We start from the raw sequence: 5745 nt of genomic DNA on the forward strand, positions 1-5745 counted from the left end.
AAGGGCAGGCGGAGGCGTCCCTGCACCTGGGGCTGGTGACGAGCCTGGGGCCGCTCCGGCCGCCCCTGGCTAAGTGTCTAGGAAAGCAGCGTCCCGGCCCGCAGCTCCCCTCTCTGGTCCGGGTCCCCACCGCACAGGGTGGGCGGCGAAGGTCAAGCTTCCAGTGGCTGTGGGCTGTGTCGGGGCTGGACCGAAGGGTACGGAAGAGACCACTGGGAGAAGTAGTGACAGAGGGGCGAAGGAGGAGGGGCCGGAGAGCCGGGGAGGAGGGGCTGATGGGCGAGGGAGGAGGAGCCAGTGAGCGAGGGAGGGGCGCGTGCGGGAGGGAGGGATCGAGAGGCGAAGGAGAAGGGCTGATAGGCGAGGGAGGGACGGAGGGGCGAGAGAGAAGAGGTCGGTGGGCCTAGGAGAGGCCCGTGGGCGAGCGAGGAGAAGCTGGTGAGCGAGGGAGGGACCGGAGCGGGAGGGAGTGATCGAGGGGCGCGGGAGGAGGGGCCAGTGGGCGCGGGAGGAGGAGCCGGCGGTGAGGATGCTGCCGCGTAGAGGAAGCTGGGTTGAGCTGAGCCAGTGGTTTCAGTGAGCATAGAGTACAGCCTTGGGTCGCTCAGGCAAGTGTCAGGCGCGAACGAGGACTTTAAACGAAAGCTCTGGTTTCCTCCGGCGCTAGCCAGCTTCAAATCCCGGGGGATGTCCTGGGGTCTCAGTTAAACCCACCCTATGGTGCTGGGAGAACCCCGCCCGGAGCTTGATTCTAGGCTTTAGGGCCGCCGGCGCTCCACCCCCGGGCACTGTCGCCCAATCCCGGGATGATCCCGCCCCCTTCGCGAGCCATAACCCCGCCCCCGCTCGCCGATTGGTCAGGCCTCCAGTTAGGCTCCGCGAGGCGAAGACCCAGAGCAGTGAAATTCGCCCAAGGATTACCCCCGCCTGGCTTTGCTGCGCATGCTCGCTCCGTGACCCCAGTTTGAGGTGACGGTCCGAACCGAGGCGGGGGCACCAGGCAGGAGGCTGCAGGACTTGCCGCGGCTCCTTCGTCGGAGAGGAAGGGCTCTGCTGCCACCGCCGCCCGGCCGGTGTCCGGTGAGGACGGGCCCCAAAAGACCGGGGAGGGCCCCGGGTCCCACGGCGTGGCCGGGCTCCTCTCGGGGGTCCCCAGGGCTGCTGGTGCTGGAAGTGGGGGGGGGGTGGTCACCTGGCTCTACGTCCCGGTCTTCAGGCTACCTTCTTGTCCACCCGAGACTCGCCTCTTTTTCCTGGTCCTCCTTCCCCCCAACCTACCCGACCCCGGACTGAGCCCTGACACCCCAGTCAAGGATCCTCACATTGGTCTGCCTTTCCTTGACCACACCCAGTGCTGCCCGGACCTCCCTTCCTGCAGTCATCCTCAGCCTTGTCCTACTTTGATGTAGTTGGAGTTGTGAGATATTGGGGCGGGGGAGACACTCCGCCCAGAGAGGGGCTCAGAGAGGGGATGGTGGTAATATTGCGAGGGGTGAGGGAGAGGAGGAGGGGCTAGCTGGGTCCAGCACAGACAGGTCTGACGACAAATTACAGTGTGTAAGGAGGAGTAAAAGTAAGATTTCAAGCCATGGCGATTAAGGGAAGGAGGTGTCATGGCCTGAAATTGCCACCTTGGGGAAGCCCTTCCCTGTCTCTACAGAGTAGTAGTTCTCGATCTTCTTGGAGCACTGCTGCCTTGAAAATCATTCTGCCAGGATGTGTACCTGCCACGGACGTGGTGTGCTCCCAGCCCCTGATCACAGTCCCCCAGGAGCTGCGCGCTGCAAGGGGTCAGTACGACCAGGACTTCTGCAAACAGCCTCCCCGCGCCTCCCCAGTGTTAACAGCCTCCGCTAAAGGTGCCCCGATTCCTGTCACACCGGGGAGAGCAGCCGGAGCGGGTGAGGGATCTGTCCTCCTGGCTGAGGCCGCAGGTGTGGGTGGAGGTTGGTGGTGTTTTTCTCCCACGTGCGTGGCCGTCATTCTCTTGAGCCCTTATCAAGTCGCTGGGCAATGTTCCCATGGTGCCTTTCAGAACCTCGCGAACAAGGGATTGGACCTTGTCTGTTAACTATTGCTGCCGTAACAAATCACGACAGATCTAGTGGCTTTAAACCACACAGCTTTGCGACAGTCTTAACTGTTCTGGAGGTCAGAAATCTGATATGGGTCTCACTGGGTTAAAATCAAGGTGCTGGCAGAGCTGTGCTCCTTCCCGGGGGCTCCGGGAGAGACCGTCTGTTTCTTTGCCTCCAGCTTCGGGAGGCCTCCAGCTTGGCTTGGCTCGTGGCCCCCGCTTCCATCTTCAAAGCCAGCACCATTGCGTCCCTCTGACCCTGCTTCTGTCTTCTTGTGGCTTTCGTGTCTCTTCTGCCTCCCTTGTGACTGGACCCACTCAAGTTCGTTGGGTGACATTTAACTTTCAAAACATACATATTGGGCTTAACATAGTTGCCTCTCTAGTCTGCCCTCCACATCTAGAAAATACATTGCTAGACGGTTGAGATGACTCCAGAAAAAACACTGATCCATCTGGCAAGACATGTCCACCCCTGCTCATGGAGACATTGAAAAACAGTTCAACCTATCGACCTGAAATTACAGTCTTCTCAAAGGAAAGGCCCCTGGCATCCTCCATGCTTCTCGAAGACTCAAAACCACATGGGGTACTGGTAAAAAGTGAAAATCTCGGGCCCCTCTCCAGCCCCTTCGAGTGGGGCTGGGGGAGAAGGAGTCCAGGACTGTGCATTTGTCACCACAAGCCCAGGTGCTTCTTAGGTAGAGTGAAGCTGGGGGCCACTGGTTGTGGACTTCATTCCCCTTTTTCCGAATAGGTAACAGTTGTATGGAGGTCATCTGCCTACTGTGCGGTTCACTCGCTCACCGTGTACAACTCAGTGGCTTTTAGGGTATTCGGAAAGTTGTTTAACTGTGGCCACAGTCCATTTTAGAACATTCCATCACCCCAGAGACCGTGCCCGCCAGCAACCCTCCTCCTCCTCTCACTGTCCCTGCTCCCACCCCTAGCCCCCCCCACACCTGTGCCCATGGGTGGACTTTTCTGAGCTATGGATTTTCTAGTCTCTAGGACATTGTGTTTGTTTTTTAAAATTAAATTCATTGAAGACTTTTATTTGGGCTCCCCACCTGGAGACCAATGCAGGGCTTGAACTCATGACCTTGAGATCAAGACCCGAGCTGGGGGGACGCCTGAGTGGCTCAGATCGTTGAGCACCCCACTCTAGATATCTGCTCAGGGTGTGATCAGGCTCTGCGCTGAGGGCGGAGCCTGCTTAAGAGTCTGTCTCTCTGCTACTCCCTCCACCTCAAAGTAAATCAATAACCTTTCCTTTTTAAAGTCAGGCGCTTAACTGACTGAGCCACCCAGATGTCCCTCTAGGTCATTTTATATGATGGAATCATATGATACGTGGTCTTTCATGACTGGCCTCTTTCACTTGGCCTGATTTCTTAGAGGCTCATGTATGTTGTCAAAGATGACATGTAAATTCCAATGTATGAATACGCCATGTTTTCTTTCTCCATTCGTCTGTTGATGGGTCTTGGGGTTGTTTCCCTTTCTTGGTGACTGTGCGAACACAGCTGTGAACATTTCATGTATGAGTTTTCACGTGGACACTCGTCTCCATTTCTCTCGGGCATGAACTTCGCCTGGAGTTGCGGGGTCACGTGGGAACTGGAGGCGCTTCCAGAAGGCCAGCACGGCAATGCCAGCGACAGCCCTGCCACCGCGGCGGGGGCTCCCAGCGTCTCGCCCTCGTCACCCGCCGTACTACGGTCTGGGGTTGAGTGCTCCTTTTGTTCCCTCCATCCCAGCGGTGGTGGTGTTGCCCGTTTCTCTCGTGAGTCATGATGCTGAGCATCTCATGGACTTACTGACCATTTGCATATCTGCTTTGGAGAAAGGCTTCTTCAGAGCCTTTGCCCATTTTTAAATTGGGTTCTTTGTCTTCTTGTGTTTCTGAGGTGTAAGAGTTCTTTATAAATTCTGGACTCAATTCCCTCGTCAGAGAGATGAGTTGCGAACGTTCTTTCCCACTCCGTGGGCTGTCCTCTAACTTCCTTGATGATGGATGTCCTGTGAGGCACAAACGTTGTCACTTCTGATGAAGTCCCTTTTATCTGTTTGTTCTTCGGTTGCTGCACTTTCTGTGTCCTTTCGAAGAAAGGTTTCCCTGATTTAAGGTCATCAAGATTTACGCCTATCTTTCTTTTTTATAATTTAAAAAATGTTTGTTTGTTTGTTTGTTTGTTTTGAAAGAGGAAGGGAGAGACAGGGGGGAGAGAGCATCCCAAGTAGTGTAGAGCCTGACATGGGGCTCAATCCCATGAACTGTGAGATCATGAGCTGAAAAATCAAGAAATCAAGAAGTGATACCCAGGCGACCCTCCTATCTTTCTTTTCTTAAGAGTATTTTAGAGTTAATTTTTGTGTATGTTGTGAGGTTGGGACCCAGCCCTGTGGGGTCTCATCCGCGCATGGGGGGGGGGGGAAGCCAGTGAACCAGAGAGGTGCGCCTGCTCCAGAGGAGTGCCCCAAAGCCAGTCAGGACTGCCTGCAGCCGGACTTCCACCGTGACCTTTCTCTGCCAGAGCTGCCCTTCCAGGGGAGGCATTGGTGATGTCCTTTCTGAAGCCGGTCCCCATGTTCGTGCAGGACAGCCACGTCACCCTGTGGGACAGCATGGGCAGGGCAGGGGCAGGATGGCACTGGAGGAGCATGGGCTGGCTCCTCCCAGGGCTGAGCTGGGGGCAGGAGGGAGAAGGAGACGCTGATCCCAGGGGTGCCTACGGTCAGGTGATCCCATTATCAGGCAGATTGCTGGCAGGGCTCCCCCTGGTGGTGGGAGCTCCATGTCTGTCGCAGTCTGAGAGGCTTCTATGTCCAGAGAGGCTCAGGGACCTAGGAGGAGCTTGTAGGGGACAAGGCACCCCAACCCCTCTGTGGCATCACACCCCGGACTCCTCATGGACGGGGTGTTGGAAACGTTGGAACACTGCCCATGGCGCCGTCAGGTCATATGTATTGGGAGCGGTCCCAGGAAACAGAACTGTAAAGGAGGTTGGATAAACAGGGCAGGGGCGGCGGTGGAGGGCAGGTAGGTGACTCGGATCCTTGCCAGCCTCTGGGTCGCGACACGGGAGGGTAAGATGCCTGGCCAGGAGGTGGTCTTCTTTCTGGGCTAACACTGTAAATAAAGAAAGAGTCCGCCATCTGCCCACCACTCAGTCACCCCATCAGACAAAACGGCCACTCTGTGCCGATGAACCAGGGCCCCGTTTCCAGGCCAGCCCTGCCGTCGGCCCCTGGAATACGTCTTTTCTGCTCCTCCAGGCCAGAATCCGGGGAGCCCTCAGTGACTGGATTCTGCAGCCGACTCTGCAGCCCCATCCCCACCCAGCTGAGGCAGCGCCAGCACAGGCTCAGGCACAAGATCACTGCCCTCCTGGGGCCCTGGCATCTCGTGTGCCCGGTGGTCCAGGGCTCCCGCCCGGGATGGCAGACAGATCTAGTTGGAAGTCCAGAGAGCCCTGCCTCCTGGCATCAGGCTTCCCCTTTACGGTGTGCAGAGGGTCAGCGGGTGCCTGGCCTCAGTCTCCCTGGGACTCGGTGTTGGGATGAAGGCCACCGGGCATTCTGAGAGGGTCTGTGACCCGAGCCCATGTCCCAGGTGCTTGCCTCTGGTGCTTGGTACTCAGGAAGGCCAGGGATGTTATCCTGGG

At 57.2% G+C, this 5745-nt stretch overlaps 1 protein-coding gene across 1 annotated transcript in view; it reads left to right on the top strand.

Moving 5' to 3' along the window:
* The first annotated feature begins 982 nt into the window (after positions 1-982).
* Positions 983-5745, top strand: part of FLYWCH1 (FLYWCH-type zinc finger 1) — a 35810-nt gene continuing 31047 nt past the window's right edge. Inside the window, exon 1 of the mRNA XM_029946647.1 lies at positions 983-1080. The gene's annotated coding sequence lies outside the window, so the exon portion shown is untranslated. The remainder of the gene's footprint in view (positions 1081-5745) is intronic.

The sequence above is a fragment of the Suricata suricatta genome, chromosome 8 (assembly GCF_006229205.1).
Source record: "Suricata suricatta isolate VVHF042 chromosome 8, meerkat_22Aug2017_6uvM2_HiC, whole genome shotgun sequence".
NCBI lineage: Eukaryota > Metazoa > Chordata > Mammalia > Carnivora > Herpestidae > Suricata > Suricata suricatta.